The sequence below is a fragment of the Lissotriton helveticus genome, chromosome 2_1, assembly GCF_964261635.1.
Source record: "Lissotriton helveticus chromosome 2_1, aLisHel1.1, whole genome shotgun sequence".
NCBI lineage: Eukaryota > Metazoa > Chordata > Amphibia > Caudata > Salamandridae > Lissotriton > Lissotriton helveticus.
The window spans coordinates 1319293187-1319313361 of NC_136059.1; positions in this window are offsets into that span (position 1 = coordinate 1319293187).

Genomic DNA, 20175 nt, shown 5'->3' on the forward strand with positions numbered 1-20175 from the left:
CGCGCTACTCACCCAGAGGGTCTCAAGGCGCTTAAGGGGGAGGGGTTCGCTATTGATCGAACAGCCAGGTTTTGAGTTGTTTTCTAAAGGAGAGGTGGTCCTGGGTAAGACAGAGGTGGATGGGGAGGGAGTTCCAGGTCTTCGCCGCCAGGTAGGAGAAGGATCTTCCTCCCATGGTGGCTCTTCGGATGCGTGGAATCGTGGCGAGGGCTTGATTGGATGATCGCAGTTGGCGGGTGGGAGTGTAAAAGGTTAGGCGATTGTTGAGGTATTTGGGTCCTAGGTTGTGGAGGGCCTTGTGTGCATGGGTGAGGAGACGGAACGTGATTCTCTTGCTGACAGGGAGCCAGTGAAGGTTCTTAGGTGTTCGGATATGTGGCATTGTCGAGGTATGTCCAGGATGAGTCGAGCGGAGGCGTTCTGGATGCGTTGAAGTCTTTTCTGCAGTTTGGCTGTGGTTCCGGTGTAGAGGGTGTTACCGTAGTCCAGTCGGCTGGTGACAAGTGCTTGGGTGACCGTCTTCCTTGTTTCGATGGGGATCCATCTGAAGATCTTTCGGAGCATGCGTAGGATGTTAAAACATGATGATGAGACAGCGTTGACTTGTCTGGTCATCGAGAGAGAGGAGTCTAGAATGAAGCCCAGGTTGCGAGCATGGTCCATTGGTTTGGTTGTGCTGCCAAGGGCCGGGGGCCACCAGGAGTCGTCCCAGGCAGAGGGGGATGATCCTAGGATGAGGACTTCTGTCTTGTCTGAGTTCAGTTTTAGGCGGCTGTTCTTCATCCACTCGGCTACTTCTTTCATCCCTTCGTGTAGGTTAGTTCTGGCGGTGGTTGGGTCTTTGGTGAGGGAGAGGATTAGCTGAGTGTCGTCCGCGTAGGAGATGATGTTTAGGTTGTTTTGGTGTGTGATGGATGCGAGGGGGCTCATGTAGACGTTGAAGAGGGTGGGGCTGAGTGATGATCCTTGTGGTACGCCGCAGATGACTTCGGTGGCCTCTGATCTGAAAGGGGGGAGGCGGACTCTCTGGGTTCTTCCGGCGAGGAACGAGATGATCCAATCCAATGCCTTATCTTTTACCCCGACGTTTCTGAGGCGTTGTACTAGGGTGCGGTGGCAAACCGTGTTGAACGCTGCGGAGTGGTCCAGGAGGATGAGGGCCGCTGTTTCCCCGTTGTCGAGTAGGGTTCGGATGTTGTCTGTGGCTGCGATGAGGGCGGTCTCGGTGCTGTGGTTGGCTCGGAAGCCGGACTGAGAAGGGTCGAGGGAACCGTTAGACTCAAGGAAGATGGCGAGCTGCTTGTTGACGGTCTTCTCTATGTCTTTGGCGGGGAATGGGAGGAGCGATATAGGGCGGTAGTTCTTAAGTTCGGTGGGGTCTGCTGAAGGTTTCTTCAGAAGGGCGCTGAGTTCGGCATGCTTCCAGCTCTCCGGGAAGGTAGCGGTGTTGAAGGAGCAGTTGATGATGTCCCGGAGTTGGGGTGCGATGGTGGAGTCGGCCTTGTTGAAGATGTGATGGGGGCATGGGTCGGTAGGCGATCCGGAGTGGATGGAGTTCATCATGCGGATGGTGTCTTCGGTGCTGATCGGGATTCAGGCGCGGAGGGTGGCGGTGGGGGGTTTCGGTTCAGTGGTAGGGGCAGTGGTCTGGTCGCCGAAGCTGTTGTGTATGTTTGCGATCTTGCTTTGAAAGAACGAGGCGAGAGAGTCGCAGAGGTCTTGAGAGGGAGTGATGTCGTTGTTGCCGGCGCTGGGATTGGTGAGCTCTTTGACGATGCTGAAGAGTTCCTTGCTGTTGTGGGCGTTGTTGTCTAGTCGATCCTTAAATGCTGACTTCTTGGTGGTGCAGATCAGCTGGTGGTGTTTGCGGGTGGCGTTCTTGAGGGCGGTCATGTTGTCTGTGGTTGGGTTTCTTCGTCAGGCTTTCTCGAGGGTGCGGCAGTTCTTTTTGGAGTTCTTGAGGTCGTCGTTGAACCAGGAGGCTTTTTTGCTTCCTGGCTTGTTGGGATTGTTTTTCAGGGGTGCAAGGTCGTCAGCACAGTGGGTGATCCACTGTGCGAGAATGATGGCTGCTCCATTTGGGTCCGTTGATCTGGCGGGAGCGTTTTGATTCAGTGAAGTGGTGAGCCGGTCTGCGGTAATTTTGTTCCAGCTTCTGCGGGGGACCTGTTGCGGGAAGTGGTGAGTTGGGTTATTTCTGAAGCTGAAGTGGACGCAGCTGTGGTCTGTCCAGTGGAGTCCGGTGGAGTGGCTGAAGGAGATGTGCTTGCTGGAGGAGAAGATTGGGTCGAGCGTGTGTCCGGCGTAGTGGGTGGGGGTGTTCACCAGTTGTTTGAGTCTGAGATTAGCGAGGTTTCCAGCAGGGTGGTGGTGTTGTTGTCGTTGTAATTCTCCAGGTGGAAGTTGAGGTCCCCTAGGAGAATGTAGTCAACGGAAGGGAGGGCGTGTGGGCTGACAAAGTCAGTGATGTCTTCGCTGAATTGTGTGCGGGGTCCTGGGGGTCTGTAAATGAGGGTGCCTCTCAGTGTGGTCTTGGGGTCGGTGTGTATCTGGAAGTGAAGGTGTTCGGTGGCTGTGAGGGTGTCGTCAGAACTGGTCGAGATGCGGATGGTGTTCTTGTGGACGATTTCGATGCCTCCTCCTGTTTGGTTGATGCGGTCCCTTCGGATGATCTTGTATCCGTCCGGGATGGCTATGGCGATGTCGGGCACTGATGAGGCATTCATCCAGGTTTCCGCGAGAAAGGCGACGTCCGGAGTTATGGTGTCGAGTAGGTTCCATAGATCAATGGCGTGTCTGTGGACCGAACGGGTGTTGAGCAGGATGCACTTCAGGTGGTTGTTGTTGGAGCTGTGTATGGCGTGTGCGGTTGTAGTGTGGGTCCTGATGCAGCAGAACTTGCAGGCTTGGCAGGTGAAGGGTCCGTGGGTGCGTCCTGGGGCGGCTCGGTGGCAATCGGGGAGTCGGCCGGTGTTGAGTGCAGTGAGGGTTGCAGCGTCATATGTTTTACGGGAGGGATGGCCTCAGCGGGAGCCAGGGGGGTCTAGCGCTGGGCGCGGTCCAGGCGCGGACGGGCGCAGACGGGCTAACCTTTGGCGCACCTTAGGCGCGCATAGGGCGCGCCCGCTGCACGTGAATGCGTTTGCCACTCTGTCATAAGTGGAGAGTGGAGGGGGGCGGAGCGAGGGAGGAGCAGCTGGGAGGCGGGAGCGGGGTGGCGAGGTCCGGGGATGCTGGAGGGAACGGGGGTGGGGCCGCGGGGGAGCAGCGGCAGGGAGCGGGGAGGGTTAAGAATCACAACAAATGGCACCAAAACAATGCAGGCGAGATCGGGGGCACAATCTGGCACAAATACAGGTTAATAAACAATATCGATACGATACCAGGCACAATTACAGGCGAGATCGGGGGCACAAGTAAGGCACACCAAGGAGCGAGTGGAGCGACCGGTTATGACCAGGTCAGGACAGTCACAATGCACCATCCATGCTGACATACTGGTAATATTGCTTAAATGACCCATTAATGAGGTCATAGATGGAATAATGTCGTACTAGTATATACATAATCATAAATATCAGGTCGTGTAGAGCCACATAGGGTGTCAATCCATGTCCTTCAAAATATGTGTCCATTTTCATGCATAAATATGTGCAAAAGGTGTCTTGGATGAGAGTTACTGGGTGTGTTCTCTGCAACATCCATGACCAATGGACACTGCCATATGAAATATTGCACACAACATATGGCCTGTAGCTTACCTGAACCATTTCAAACATTTCAGTGTACCTTCTCATTTGTTTCATTTCAGCTGACCAGGGATATGGCATCCAGCTGTGGGTCGTGACACCTCACGGAAACCCACAGTTGCCACAGGAAATAGCCTGCAACCAGGCACATTGCAGGACAAGAAACATTGTAGAACGGACATTTGGTCTGCTGAAGGCCAGGTTTAGACGCTTGGACAAGTCTGGTGGACGTATGTTGTACTCACCGCAAATAGTCTGTAAAATCATATTGGCATGTGCAATACTGCACAACATATGTGTGCTGACAAAAGTCCCCTGGGATGAGGAACCTGAAATAAATCCGCAAATGCCGGAGGATGACCAGGAGGATGGCCATGCTCCAGCAAACCAAAACACAGCAGCAGGCATCCGCAGACGTGCCAACATAGTGCGTAATTTTTTTTTAATAATGTAAAAAATAACATTATCATCATGCATCTAGAATTTTGTTCACACAAATAGAAATACATCAACCAACCTTTTCTAGCTTGTGCATAATTATTACATAAAAAATTTAAACTGCAAGTTGCATGAGAATCTCATATGTGGAGTATATACATTAAATTGACTCTCATGTCTGGAGTCTGGCATCAGACATACATCTGCCCACACATCCATTTACATTGTACTGCCTTGCTATTTCACCTTCAATGGCCACACTTAGCAGTGTCTGGCCAACACAGGTACCCTGGCACCATTGTGCATGTGTGTCTGTGTGCAGGGTACAAATGCATATGTGTATGAAGGTGACCCTTCCTGGACAAAAATATACCTCCATGCAACCCAGCAACCATAGTACAGGTAGGCAGGCCGGTCATTGTGAGTCAGCGCAGATGAAAAGCACAGGAATCTCCCATATCTTATAGATACAGCACCTTCCCGCCCTATTTGCTTGCTTTAGGGAAGTGCAGCAGGAATGCATGCTGTACTTTTCCACAGTAAAATATCATAAATGAGGTTCAAAACTCACAATTGTCAATAAGCAACATTTACCATCCAGATTTTGGGGTTCACAATATGAAAAATGCACAGGTGAAGATGAGCCCACATAATGAAATCTCACAGCAGGTAAAACAATAAAAATATACTTGTATGTTGTAAAGTCATGTAGAACCAAAAGAAATAATAGGACAAACATTACATTCATAAATATATTACACAGTGGTTGGCTGACAAAATATCACCATCCATGAAACAGTTGCTCTCAGTGCTCAACCAAGTTTGCATATTTGAAAATTTGGGGCAGGCACATAAATGAAGTTTGTGTATCATACGCTATAATCTGACCCATGCATTCCTGACGCTAGGCACAAATGCCTACGTCACAATCTCACCCATGCATTCCTGACTCTAGGCACAAATGTGACGTTAGGTCTGCCTACGTCAGAATGTGACCCATGCATTCCTGACTCTAGGCACAAAAGTGACATTAGGTCTGCCTACGTCAGAATGTGACCCATGCATTCCTGGCTCTAGGCACAAAAGTGACGTTAGGTCTGCCTACGTCAGAATGTGACCCATGCATTCCTGGCTCTAGGCATAAAAGTGACGTTAGGTCTGCCTACGTCAGAATGTGACCCATGCATTCCTGACTCTAGGCACAAAAGTGATGTTAGGTCTGCCTACGTCAGAATGTGACCCATGCATTCCTGACTCTAGGCACGAATGTGACGTTAGGTCTGCCTACGTCAGAATGTGACCCATGCATTCCTGACTCTAGGCACAAAAGTGACGTTACACAAGGCCCAAAAGTGACTTAGGTCATCATATGTCATAGTCTGACTCAGCTGAATATACTAACACCACAAATTTACACACAAACATTTAGTGTGCCTGTTGAGAGATTTACATGCTAAGCGTAAATCACGCATCTTCTGCCCAGCGTCAAAAATACAGCAGTAAGTTTCAGCAACAACATTGACAGATAAAAAGAGCAATGCGCCATTAATGAAGATTGTGACGCGTGCCAATAATGTCGCATCGGTGAAAACTGGTCGCACCTTAAGGGGAAAATATGTCATCAGTCAGCCATGCTCCAAATTAACGATGCAACATAATAATGATTTGTTCGCAGGCCAATAATGACGCATCGGCGATAACTTGTCGCACCGTAAGGGGAAATATGTAATCAGTGTACCATGCTACAAATCAATGATGCAACATAATAAGGTTTTATTCGCATGCCTATATTGACGCATCGTCGGAAACGAGTCGCATCGCAACAGGAAATGATGTAACCAGCCTGCCATGCTCACAAACAGGAAGTTAATTTCTACTTTCACTTTCTATTTCACTCCTTTTTAGTCTCTGGCAGGTGTAGGAGTGTGTTTGGCAATTGCTTGAGTGTTGTGTCCTGTTCTGAAGTTGTTTTTGTGTGTGTGTCTTGCTTACTGTCTCTAAATTGTCTCTGTACTGTTGTGTATTGTGTAGCTGTCTGTTGTCTGTAAAGGGGTGTCTGCTTGTTTAGGGGTTTTAATAGTTAGTAATAGGGGGATAAGTGTTCTGTTTCGGGGTTTTAATAGTTAGTAATAGGGGGATTAGTGTTCTTTATTGGGGTTTTAATAGTAATAGGGGTATTGTTGTTCAGTAAACATTTTTTTTGTAGCTTTTACAAAGCGTGGCGTGTGCTTTGTCACAAAGCCAGCCAGGTCCAGGAACCTCACTGAGCAGGAGTTTGGGGGGCTAATGTGGTTGATACTCCACTGCCTCCCAAATAGGATTGGGAGTGGAGGCAGGGTACTGCAGGGGTACCCAACTCAAGAAAGAAAGATGAGGTGGGAGAGGGTGCGGTACCAGATGTTACGAATCTTTGGAGTGGACAGGACCCTGAGACAGTACAAACATCGGTGGGCTGATATTATCAACCGTGAGCAGGATCTCCTGGACCACCTTGGAATTGAGGTTGACGGAACAATTGGTAAGTCAACTTACATTAATGTCATGTATTAACAGGTGTTTTTTTAAGGTCATGCTATTCCATTTTGAAACAATAGGGGCCTCACTGACAAGTCCCTTGCGCCGCTGTAACATCAGATGTAGTGACGTTCTTGTAACTTAGAAGCCTGAGTGATATTTATCATGCCGGAATATGCCACTCATTGAGGCATAATGCTGCATGATAAATATCCGCCCTTTTAATGCATTGTTCTGGGTCAAAGGGGCGTGCAATGGGTGTTGTTTTGGCTTTGTACATCAACATCCATGGCCTTTTGTCACTGCTCCAGGGGCCTTCTTTATGAAGACCTTGCGCCGCCGGTGCGTCACTTTTAACATGGGAAAAAGTGAGGCACCAGCGGCGCAAGGCCTTCATAAATAAGGCCCCAGATGTACGAGTCTGAGGCAGCGCTAAAAGCACATGCCTGCCCAGGGGAGGCGTAAGGGAGGCGCAACGGGGAGTAAATTCTTCAGGGATCCGTGTATTTACAATTTCCCTGTGTGCAGCTGCATTGTGCAGCACACAGCGAAAAATGTCAATGCAGTTTCTGACCATTTCTGTACAGGAAGGTATCCCTTACGGTACCTACAACATCTTCCAAGCAACACAGCCACCCTTGCATCATGGTGCGAAAGATTTTGTCCCACGGCGTGACAGCAGTTTGTGGGCAAGGCCAGGGAAAGGGACAAAGATGCTACCTTAAGGGAACAACATGTTCCATCATGGTATATCATATGTATGCATAATGGATCGTTGAAAAATAGTTCACGCACTGACAATAGTCAATTAATAAAGGCCCAAAACATCCAAAGTAGTGCATAACATTGACATGAACTTTGAAGCAAACTTCATGGCCCCCCCTTCATCACACATTGGAGGCCCTGTACATACTGTACTAATCTACAGGGACATCACCTTAGAGGAGTATATGTCTGCCAGCATCACAAGTAACCTTGTAGTGGTTCTAAATCTCTCCACAAACGTGTTTGTCTGTGTATTTCACTATACACAATGTGCTACATTACCATCTGTATGCAGCGAAGATGCACATGTGTCAACTGAGTGCAAACCATACAATGCCTACATTCATTCATCATGACTGGGTGCAGGAAGGATCACATTTAATTGCATGAAATCTACACAATGACTGGATGTACACTAACTAGTTGTGAAGTTAATTGCAGTGCAGATTGCACAACAAAATGAAGAACTAAAGACATTTGTGCATCAATGTGCATACATGATGGCATACCATGGGCTAAGTAAGGTTTGGTAGCATACCCAAATATAGGATTCCGCAGACAGCTGGGATTATGTCCGGTCACATGTATGATGTGTTTAAACAACAACATCAATATAAATGATAGGCCACTATCGTGCTCAGTCACGTGGGAAAGAGGCACACATCTACAAGGCCAGGAAAAGTGTATGTAATATTAATCCCATATACACGTGTACATGGTCTACTTGCACACAGATCTATGTGTATGTGTGTAATTGCATGTTGCTTGCAGTTGTAGTCACAATGCACATATCAGTGAAGCTGACACACTCACACATCTAAGGGTCCCAGTACATCTGGGAATGATCAATAATCAAATGCTAAGCCATGTGTGCATTAGGGAGGTCAAACTGCTCTAAATGGACAAATAAATACCACGATTGGTTGAATACATATGGTGAGTATTTGATTTTTGTTGGTGTGTGACGCATTATTCAGCTGGCACATCTGTGAATTCTCAGATGTTCACATTCACCATTGTACAAAAGTCCCCCATAAATACACATTCACATACATCAACATAAAGCAAACATATTTGCAACATGGGACAAGTGTGCATGTATTTAGCAAATGCCATCTCAATGTGACAACACAAACAAGGGAGCACATGTGTGTTACACATGCAGTCGAAGAGTGTGCTTCACATGTGAAGCTCTTAGCCAGAGACTGTTGTATTAATCTGGTAGCCTCATGGGACGCAACGTAAGCCCCTGGTGAAAATACCAGTGACTCTCATGAAATATCTGTACTGTGTTGAAATGTCCAACATACGCTGATAATTTGGTCTATTGTCTTTCCCATGTAGGTGGACCACCCCCATACACAAAGGATGAGGTGGAGTCGTTCAAGAATCCAAAGCCCACTGGTGAGTGTGAAATTATTTCTATCTTTGTCTGTATGCTTACAATGTCTCCTCATGCATGCCTTGTATGCAGACAGTCCAGAAGCATCTTCCTTGCATGCAGCATGTATACACATCACATGTGCATGGAAGTGTCAAGGACTCCTTTGCACGATGTGCAAATGCATCATGTCAAAGATAAGGGTCACATGTATGAGGTGTGACTGTGTGCGAGGCCCAAAGTAACGCTTCTTGTGCTGCTGTATGTATCTACCACATAAAAGGAGACCACATCCAAAAAATAAATATATACCTTCATAGAGCACCATACTCATGTGTGAGGGTATCAAGGCGCTGAAGGGAGGGGTGTGCTGCTACTGCTGAAATAGCCAGGTCTTGAGTAGTTTAATGAAGGTAAGATGGTCCTGGGTCAGTCGTAGGTGTGCCGTAAGGGAGTTTCATGTTTGGTGGCCAGGTGGGAGGATGATCTACCTCCGGTGGTGGATCAGCAAATCCTTGGGATGGTGGCGAGCGCGAGGCTTGCGGAGCAGAGGTGGCAGGTAGGATCTGAGAACGAGAGGCGGATAATGAGTCATACTGGGCCCATGTCATGGAGCTCTGTGTGTGTCTGGGTGAGGAGCCTGAACGTGATCCTTCTGTTAACGGTGACCCAGTGTCGGTTCATATGGTTGGTAGATATGTTGCTGTGATGAGGGCTGTCCAGGATGAGTCGTGCGGAGGCGTTTAGTATGGGTTGTAGTTGTTACTGAAGTCTGGCGGTGGTTCCTGTGTATAGGGCGTTCCTGTAGTACAGTTGGCTGGTGATGAGGGCCTGGGTGACCACCTTACACGTTCCGGTGGTGATCCACCTGAATATCTATCAGAGCATGCGCAGGGTGTTGAAGCATAAGGATGAGATGATGTTCACTTGTTTGTTCATTGTGAGTGAGTAGTCCTGGATGAATCCCAAGTGGCGTGTATGGTCCGTGGGTGTTGCTGCAGTGACCAGCGCTGTGGACCACCATGAGTCGTCCCTGGTGGATGGTGATTTTCTAAGGATGATGAGCTCTGTATTGTCTGAGTTCAGTTTCAGCTGACTGAGCTTCATCCATAGTGCTGCGTCTTTCATTCATTCATGGAGGTTGATTTTGGGGGGGCTGGGTCTTTGGTGAGGGAGAGTACCAGCTGGGTGTCATTGGCATAGGAGATGAGGTTGAGGTTGTGTGTGCATGCAATGGCGTCAAGAGTGGTCATGGAGATGTTCAAGAGTGTTGGGCTGAGCGAGGAGCCTTGGGGTACGTGAGAGTCAGTGTATTTAAACAATGTCTACATGACACATGCTAATTGAAGTACAACATACATATACGTCCTACATGTACTAATTCCTTGTGCCCCACGTGTGTCAGCACTTGCCATTGTTAGAGTGATGCAACAGTGCTGCAAGTCCTTCATTAATTATGCTAAAAATGTATGCAGTTACCTATGCAACTAAAAGGGTCACCTGCAGATTTCCCGATTGACATCACTACTTCATATGCAATGATGTACTTGTGTCTAAATGGTACTTGCATCATTTACCAGGCATAGTCAAACCACATACCAGGCCTTAATGCTGGCCATGATTTGACGTCCCCTGTCAAGATGTCTCTACCATGAAAGTGTTGTGCAGTGTGTGTTGCGTTGTGTGTCAAAATCCAGCACGTATCTACTCAGAAGCAGCACCCCATGTACAAGTGTAAAAGAAATAAGAGGCGGTGCCCAAATGAATAGCAGGGCACACCTGGGATTTTACTAACAACACAACCAAAATTACCATTGTTTGTTTCAATAGTGCATTTGACACGTGTGTTGCCTTGTGCAGCATACAGGGATGATGTTCCGGTAAACTTGCATTGTATCTGCGTATGAAGTGTCAACTTTCAATGCCTAAACAAACCTTGCCTGCACACAGATGCACTGGCATCATGTTGAAGAGGGGCCTGCATTTGTGCTTGCAGAGCATCGTGTTCATGCGCAGGCAAAATGCATTGGAATGCACCATCTCATATGTATTGAGGCATTTCATGTCATCTAGATTTATCATCGTGTTAGAAATTACTCAATATTACTTCGCATCCCTGTGTATGAGCATCAATCATGATGCCAACATGCGTCGAAATTGATGCCCTGTTAGCAATAGGCCCTTGACAAAATGTGCGTAACATTGCATGAATGTGCATGTGTACAGGTGTCAATGTGTAAGTGCAGACTGATGTGGATGTTCTTGCTCCATTGCAGAAAACATGTCTCAAGATGAGGAGTGGCAGTATAGGATTCGTCTTGAAAGATACCACCACATCCGCAATGTTGGACGCTCATTCAGGCAGATGGGACGCAGACATGAGCAGACACGTGCAGCTGGTGCCTGGAGATCACCAACTCCCACTCCACCATCCAACACGCGGATCCGGAAGCAAAAGGGAAAGAAATCTGCCATGGACACTGGACCAGGACCTGAATCATGGCAAGAACATCCTCCCCAAATGGACACCGCATCCCCAAAACAGAGTGGACCCTCAAGCCTACCCACCACGGCACCATCAACATCAGGTTCGTCTGCACCCCCAGCTAATCTTACGTCCGGATCATCAACATATCCCACTTCCGGACATCCCTCTGCTCTGACCCCTGTGACCACCACTGCTCCACCATCTGGAACCACCACTGCTCCGCCCCCTGCAACTAACCCAGGTCTATCAGCAGTAGCGTCAACTGAACTTCCCCATGCGGAAGTCACACATCCTACAACTGGACATGCAGCAGCCCCCCCAGAGCTCGACGTTGACCCACTGATGGCCAAAATTGCCACACTTGAAAAGGGCCAACAGGACATTAACTTGAAGATGGCGGGCATACAACTGCAGCTGGCCACCCTGTTGAGCATGGTTGCTGACTTAAATACCACCATTAGCCAAATGGATGAGCAGCAATAGCCACTCACTCAACAGCGCCACTACAACTGTGGTCGTTGTCCCGGACATGTAATTTCACATGCAAAGTTACAGACAATGTTATTTTTTACCTCTTAAATAGTTAGATAGCTGTTAGGATAGTTGTAGTAGTTAGGAATAGTGTTAGGATAAGTGTTAAGTTATTAGGAGTGGGTGGGGGGTTGATGTATAGTGTATGTTAAATGTATTTTAATATGAAAAAATAAAAACAATTACAAAAAAATATATATTTGTTTAGTTAGGTAGGTTAATTAGTATGTGTTTAGATTAAGTGTATGTATGCCTGATGTGTGATTGTTGAATAGGGGGTGGGGGGTCATCTGTGTGTTGTGGTGTATGTGTGAGGTAGGTTTAGGAACAGTAAGAAAGTATAAGTGTAGATGTTAGTGCCTTAGATTAGCTTAGTGTAGGAATTATCTTCAATTGTTAATAAGTGTAGTGTAGTTGACCATTGCATTTTATTTGTGTGAACTTGTTTGTAAATAAAATATGTTTTACATTTACAAAATGTCTGACTTGTAGGCATATGAAGTTGTGAAATCAGCTTAGTGTGAGCCTTACACTTGCTGTCCAAGGAATGTCAACAATGATCTTATATCTGACATTACCGTTAAATGTTAGGTTTTGTAATCCAAATGTTCATCACACTATCACTAATTCATAGAGGCCACTACTCACCCTTGAGGGACTTAAGGTATTGTGTGGCAGGTGAGCCCATGTGACCAACATTCATGTGAAAAGATCTTGGGACCTCTTTTATGATGTATTGCCGTAGTGAAGCACAGCAGGCCTTCCTGTTGCGCTACTCGTTTGCAGGATAAAGGGCAGGACCGTGCCGTATCTGTAAGATAGTGCGCAGTCCTGTTGTTTTCACCAGCACCGGTGCACAATGGCCTGTCCTGCACAAACACAGGCACCTTTGCACAATGGTGCAAGGATGGCTGCCTTGCGGGGAACATTAATCTTGTACAGGAACGGACACCTCTCAGTTAAGTAATCATCACAACAGCCTCTTTCCCATACTATATGTGCTGCATTGTGTGGAAAAGGGAAGACAAGGAGAAATGATATTTCTCACCATTGCGCCTTCCTCACACCTGCCCTGGGTCTGTGTATTTTTTGGCCAGTGCCTCAGATTTCATGTTCCTATTAAATCTGGGGCAGTGTCAAAAGCAAATGGATGTTGCTGGGAACGCACCCAGCAACACCCATTGCACGTGCCTGCAATGCAGAACACTGCGTTCAAGGGCCGGATTTTTAGCATGCTGCATTATCCCATGACTATGGGCCTTGGTGATGGCTGATAAGTATTAGGCAGGGTTCGGCGTCACAGGACGTCACTACCAGTGAGGGACAGATGGCGCAAGGGCCGTCATTAATTAGGGCACCTGGTATTGAGACTGTAGCTCAATGCTTGCAGTGTTGGCCCAATGCTGAGGGGGAGTATGACCCAGGTCTTTTCTGCAAGTGGAAAATAAATCGGCATCACGGTCTGGCTATGTTGCTGCATGGAAATTTGACCATGGCTAGGTATGTATTGAAGAGGTATGTCGTGTGGGCGTGGAAGCAGATTCATTGGTAGAGGTTTGCTGGTCCAGGGTTGTGGCTGACTGTGGAGGCGTGTGTGAGCTCCTTGAGTGTCAGTATATCTGTCTGGGTGTGGATGCAGTAGAGCTCCTGTTAGTGCTGGCTGAATTGGTATTGTCATGGGACCCACAGGGAACGTCTACCTACGGTGGTTTGGACATTCATCATTTTTTCCCTTAGGGAATTTGTGATACTGATGTAGAGGGCTATCACATTGAACAGGCTGATGATGATGGATGTGTGGCTGATGTAATCAATGAAATCTGTGCCAATTAATGTGATGCTCTTGCTGAGTTTGCGGAGGGTGAAGAAGTATGGTGAGGATACTGCAATTATCCATAATGACATGGTGAGGGATAAGTTCTGTACAATGTAGAGTTTGCGTGCCACATATGAGTGGTGAAGTGTTTGGCCAGCCCACGGGACCACCAGGTATAGTCCCATTTGGTAGTGGTGGTTGTGAGGAAGATGACCTGTTTTGAAAACAAATAGAGATGTGCCCAGCTGAGGCACATACTTGTTGGCACATCTTGCATCCATTGTGGTTAGTTGTGTCCTGTGATGTTGGGTACCTTGGGGAGGGAGAGGCAGAGCGGGGTGTATTAGGCGTAGGATACTATGCTGAGTCCATGTTCAATGATGTTGTCAGCAAGTGGGGCCATGTAGACGTAGTAGACAAAGGTACTGAGGGACAGTCCCTGAGGAACTCAGCATCAGTACTCTGTGTGTTTTGATGTGAAATGTATTAGGCTGATTCATCTGCTCCGGACTGCAAGGTAGGAGACAATCCAGTGTGGTGTATTACCTTGCGTCATGCCATAGTGGAGTCTGGCTGCTAGTGTGTTGTGGAACATTGTTTCTTGAAATGATGAGATGTATTATGTATATGGAGTGGCAGTGTGGCCTACTTTGAGGAGTGTGTGGATGTTGCAGTGGTGTGTAGGAGGGATCTATTGATGCTGTTGTTTGTCATGGAGCAGGATTGGGGATGTTGTATGTTAGTATGAACTTCACTGGGTTCATGTTGACCCTCTGGTTTGTGACTTTATATGCAAATGTGTGTGGAAAGATGTGCCTGTGGGTCTTGCCATCTGTTTGGTCAGCAGGGGTATCATTGGTAATGTCATTTAGCTCTCACCATTTGCAATTATTGTGGAGGTGCATGTTCCAATGGTGGAGTCCATATACTGTCACTGTTTATGTGCAATGGGGATGCAGCCCTGTGGAAGATGTGCTGTGGGCAGGGTTGTCTGGGTGCTCCTTAATGTATGGCCATCAAGGTGTTTGTGGTGTCAGACATGTTGACATGTGGCCAGCAGAGGATGGTGTGTAGTGTGGCTTACTTGGGCGAAGGTGTTGTGTGGGATGCCTTGGTTATGTTCATCAAAGTTGACATTCACTTTGCTGATCTAGTGGTAGGAGACTGATCCAAGTGTCTTGCAAATTTCCGTGCAGTGAGTGCGGCCTGAGCTGGGTCATATTGTGAAATTTTGTATGGAGTTGATGATTACCATGGATTGGCAGGATGTGTAGAGGATTGTGCCCTTGATGAATTTGCTTTTGTGTGTATCAGATGAGTTTGACATTTTGCTGTGATGTTGGCCCTGTAGGCGGAGTGTATTTCCTGGGGTTTGGTTGACCCTCAAAGCTAACTCCAGTAGCCTGCACATGAGCATTGATAATTGTATGCCCGTGGATACACATGTGACATTGGTGGTGTGTTGTATGTTGTGCTTCCAAGAGGTGTGCAGGCATGTATGTGCATATGTAGTACAACATCTGTAATTCGTAATGATCTGAGTTTGTGTGGCACATGGTGGATGGAGGGGTGTGTATCAGTGCTGAGGCAAGGGGCTCTGTGTTGATCTTGCACCAGTGTCTGCACAGGGAATGTGGCCTTGACATGTGTAAGGTGTGTTTTGTTAATGATGAGAGGATGCATTGGGCCTGTGATCTGGGAGGATGTGAGGAATGGCCAAGGAAAATGTTGTTATCTTGGATGAAAATGTGTTCAAGTGTGTGTCCCACCTTGTGAGTTGTGGTGATGACAACTTGGGTATATCTGATGTTGGCAATGTTGTCTAGGAGTGCGGTGAAGTTGAATTGGCAGAGTTTGTCAAGGAGTTATACTGGTGTCTGAGCTGTACATAGTCCCTGTATTGGTGGTTGTTGTGCGCTCTGTGATCTGCATTGGAGTTGCCAAATGCTGTGGCACATCAAGGATGCCTGTATGCGAGGGTACAACATGGAGTTGTCCTCTAGTTGACTGTGATACAGGACTGGACATGTTCAGGACTGTGCAATGACTTGATCCTAATGGCATTAGTCTGTTGGAGGCAGTTCCTGGAGATGATGGCAAGCCATCCCTCCATGGTGTTTGTGTCCGTATATCTGCATGATCTTGTACAAGTTGTGCATTGCGTATGCAATGTCGGTTACAGATGAGAGCCAGGCAACGTAACTTGTGCCAGAGGCTGTTGATGGCCTCACACATTTATATGACATGTCTGTGCAGAGGACATGTGTGTAGGAGGATGCAGCTCAGCCATTACTGTGCATTGGCATACAGCTGGCTGTTCATAGCTGACATTGTCTGGAAACGGGGTAAGGTGCTTCAGCTGTGTCAACATGAGACTGTTGCTTGTTAGTTGCACGGTGTTGAGAGCTGACAGTTGTATTATCTTACAAGGTTGCATACATGGAGTGCTGTATTTGTAGTGGGGGTTGTTTTAACGACCAGCGTAACTTGAGCTGGTCTTGCTCATGTTGTGTATGTTCACTGATGTGCTTGAACTCTGCACAACAATGGTACCTATATACATCATCCCCCATTCAGCTGGGGTTGTGTGTAGGGTGAGCAGCTTGGAGGCAGGAGCATGGACGTGTGTGGGTGCTGGATGGACAGGTAACTGCAGTGGAAGTGGCAAGTAAAAGTCAGTGTGAATACAGAGAAAAACAGGGGATAGACAAGAGACAGTCTAAATTAGCGCTATCAGGAACAGCAGACACACACAACAAGGGCACAAAACAGTGAACAAGGCACAGGCAGACCATGGTGCCACAGGCAAATGGGCTCATTGGCAATCTACATTGTACTAGTGGTACGGATCGTACCATGAGTCTAGAGGGGCATTTCAATTTGGCAATGACATTTCTTGTCTGTTGTTGTACAAAAATCTGTCTGATGGGCCTGTACATTAGTAGTTATTGTGGATGTATGCTAGCTGACTCATTCTCACATTGCATTTTTGGGGATTTCCTAACTGACTCCAACCTTGAAATCTGTGACGTTGTCACTTCTCCAAATGAAAAGTGTAACCGTGCTCAAGGATCAGTGGTATGCCGAGGCTTTGCCATTCGCTCCGATTGACATCTGTGTTAGGACATCTCAATTCTGACATGTCATGTAAGTTATCTTGCCATGGCTAATTCCACGGCCAGTTTTGTGCATCAGTGTGTCAACATACATCAGGCACACTTGGCCTCATCTATGACAGCCTTGCTTCACTTTTGACATGTGAAAATAGTGACGCTTCGGTGCTACAAGGCTTCAAGGAATGAGGCCCACTGTCTTTGCAGCAACACTAAAGTGTTTGTAGGACTTCATACATGATACACCATTAGAGTGATAAGTGATGTGGTTGGTTGCAGGCACTGGTGTGATGCATGTCCCTATTCCCATGCTTAAGCTAATTGCATTGTCTGCTACTTACCTCACGTTAGGATGTGCCTTTGATGCCAGCCACGTGCAGATGTTTCACATGTATACGTACATGTGATATGTCAGATATTTCATCTTCACATACATACACCTTGGACTGACCCACTTTTATGCTAGGTTGCAAGCAGATCAGATTTTACCATTCACACCCTCCTTGTACAAATTGTAGTGTTTGTTATAACAACTTGTGACATCATGTGCTATCTTAGACATTTTCAATCCTGTACTACACACGTTACTGGTCACTCTCTGAACGTTGCCAGTTGGACATTGCATGTTGTGTTTGCTAAATAATTGAAGTGACACAACTTAGCAAGTAGCAAGGTATGACAGAACTCTACTAATCAAAGGACACATACAGTAGGGTTGAGGATGTACATGCACAGTCCATACAATAACATGACATTTGTGAGATGTATGTGTGAGTAGGTTTTTATTGTGTGGTAAGGGAGTGTCAAGATCATACGTTCACCTCATGGAGGGAGGCCACAGATAATTACTTGTAAATCCATTGACTAGCAGTAATTGGTATTTCTTAATTACTGGGGTACAATGTCAGTAGTATGAGCACCAGACAGTGTATATTTAGTGTCCTGGTACAATAGGTGATGCCCACGTGCAGTTTTGTGCAGGATTGGACATTCATCAATTTCTTCATCAACAGATGTATGTTCCGTCTCAGCTGATGGTGTCATCACTGGTGCAGTCGACATAGGAGGCATACACACATTAGGGACTGCAGATGTTGAAGGGAGTGTTCCAGCATCATGTTCCTTGCCCATCAGGTAACGCATAAATGCACCAAGCATGACTTGCTGGTTTACTAGCACTGCTGTAACATCCCGTTGGTAGGCAGCCAAGTTGGTGAGGTATGCATCCTGTTTTTGATTCATTACTTGAAGTATGTCCTGAATTTCCCTCAGCCTGTTGGCAACTTCAAGGCTGGCACTGGTGTTGGGCATTTGTTTGTGCCTCTGCTGCATGACTTCAGATATGTCATTCAGGGCCTGAAACAAACCACGTGGTGGAGCATCGTTGCTGCTTCCAGTTTCCGCACTGCCACAACCAGATGTTAGGCAACAGAGGACTCCCTCTAGGGTGGTTGCCATGCTCTCTATCCCTTTCCGCACCTCCTGTGCCAACTGACCCTGTACATCAACAACACGTTGTTCAAATGCATTTAGGGTGTCCTGCGAGTGGTGAGGCTGAGATGTTGTGGGAGGTGGCGTACGAGTGATTCCATGTTGGTCAAGCGGAGATCCCACTATGCTGCTTTGCGTTCTTGTGCGGGGAGAGGGTGTTTGAATTCATTGTAAGAGGTCCTGGAAGAGGCCTATGTCCACGCTTGGTACACTGTCAGCGTCCTCATCATCGTTTTCAAACAGAGGTTTCTCCTCACGAGTAGGTGTAGCATGCCCTGAAATGTAAGGAGATGTAGGTTTAGGCTCATGTCTGACACATGGTCTACAGATTCACATTTTGAGTTATCTTGACTTTTGGACTTTGATGTGTGTCAACATGTCAAAGTTAAAGCCACACATCATCACTTATGTAACCTAAAATGTCATGGCATGATTAATTTAATGCATTCAAATAGTGTTACCTATCACATGGCACATGGCCAGACAGTGCATGCACACTTGCAACATTCAACTTGCGTGCATGTCCTGATGGGTGTTTTTTTGATGTATATTGAAGACACATTCCAGCACAGTAGCAAGTCCAAGTGGCATTATGCACTCTGTATGTGTGTAACAGGTATGAGTACACAATTACTGATGAATTGGCACATGGATTTCTCTACATCTCACATCATCCCACCTGTCATAGCCATCATGACTGTGTTGTTTGTGTGTGAGCCATTTCCTGTGTCTTCATGCTAATGACGTTATATTGAAATGATACAGATTGCTCCTGGTATGTTGCTCAACCTACACGCAGCTCCGCCTGTGTGCCCCAGCTGCTGCTGCGAGTACACACTGGTAGGTGTGCTCAACCACCGTTTGTGTGTCCTGTTAGTGCCCTCTGTGCAACTGTTTTCCCCCGTGTTTGCACACCATTTTACTTTATGTGCCACTGTTTCACCACCCCATGCACACTTGCTGCTCCCGCCTACCAGCTGCTCCTCCCTCCCACATCCCCATATATGCCAGACTTTGCGAGGCTGCTGCCGCACCAAAGGCACACCTTTAGCAAGCTTGTCTGCAGCCATCCGCACATGTACCGTGCCCAGCCCCAGGAACCCTTGAGGCCACAAACGCCACTACACCAGACTCCAGTACTATGCCTGTACCCTCCACGCACTCAATGCCGGCCAGTACCACACTTGCTTCCAGGCCACCACAATAACATACACACGGGACACTTCTCCTGCTGCACATGCAGCTTCACATGCGACTGAGCCACCAAACCTCCATGGACTGGACCCAGCCACCTCCAATGCATTATCCACAACACCCACTCCGCACGCAAACAGCCCATGTGGCTCTGCTCAACACCTCCGCCCCAGATGTGTGATTCTTAACCGTGACCTTGAGGAACTACTCCTCTGCGAACAACATCACCATAGACATCCCTAACAGCTACAAGATCAACCGCAGCGATTGTGCAGACTGAATTGGTGGATGAATCGCCATCGACCAGATGTCCACCCTCAAGGTCGGCACCCATGCAGACAACACCATCAACACCGCCAACCACCTGCACTTAACGATCCACACCGACACCCAACACCACCCTCAGAGGAACACTCGTCTACAGCACCCCGGACCCTGTGCTCAGTTCTGCAACTCCATCGATGACCTCGCCAGCACCCACGCACTTGCCTCCACGCACTACATCATCCTGTGGGACCTGAACTTACACCTCAAGAACAACAACGACGCCAACTCCGCCATACTGATCAACAACCTCACCAGACCCTGCCTCAGACAACTCAAGACCGCACCCACGCTACCGGCCACAAGCTGGACCCTGTCTTCTCAACAGGCACCCACATAACCTCAAACCACACCACTGAACTCCACTCGAA